Here is a 984-nt window from a genome sequence, read left to right on the forward strand (position 1 = left end):
CGTCTGTCTGTCTGTCTATTTTTCTCTTTGCTTTGCGTGTTTGCACTTACCTTCTGTTTGTGTGTATGTGCGTGGGACTAAAATCAAACATAAATACAATCCAGATAGTCTCACTAGTCCAGAAACCTTCAACAAACAGAAAGAAAGAAAAATAACATAACTTAACGTAAGCAGCACTCAGCCAGCCTTGTAATCTTCACCTTCGGAAATAGCAGCGTAATTCGAGCACACACAGCCGCCGGCAAGGTCACGGTCACGGGAGGAGACGGGAAAGACGTGACGGAAGGCTGTGTGATGGTGCGGCCAAATGTCACGAACGCGAGGGAGGGAAGTCTTGACGTGATGAATGATCTCAAGGTGTGTACATAACTTTGCTGCACCATTTTTTTTTTTTTTTTTTTTTAGATCCGGCACTGGTGGAAGGCGAGGATCTGATGTTTTCTCCTCAAGGCATAAAGTTATTCAAAGGTATATATATTTTCTCATGTAGGAACTAAAATTTTGCAGGGTGCATATATTTATTATAAAAGTGTTGCCTTCTCTCTCAAGAGATTAGAATCGTCCTTGTGTACAAAGTGTTTTTTTTTTTTTTTACTATTTATTATATATTTACCAGTTTTGATGATCTTTTTGACCTTTCTTTTGGGATTGGCACCTTAGTGGGCCTTTTTTTTTCGTTCTTTTTGTTGACCTTGGCCAAAGCCCTTCTTGCATAGTAAAACAATGTGCCAACCTTTCCATCTCACGGAGACCTGGCCTCCCTTATTTTAGGTATTCCTCAAAGCTTTGTCTCAGCGCGTCACCCCCGGTCGACCCTCAGGTCAGAGAGCGCCCTACTACCACACAGGGCAGACACACAGGTGCTGCTCCTGCTTCCCACTTTCCATCATGTGCACGTACCAGTAATATATTGCAAAACACCACAAGAAGACTTTCAGGTGACCAATAACACATAATTGCTGGCAAGGGTGGGATCGCATACAC

This window comes from Scylla paramamosain, chromosome 12 (genome assembly GCF_035594125.1).
Source record: "Scylla paramamosain isolate STU-SP2022 chromosome 12, ASM3559412v1, whole genome shotgun sequence".
NCBI lineage: Eukaryota > Metazoa > Arthropoda > Malacostraca > Decapoda > Portunidae > Scylla > Scylla paramamosain.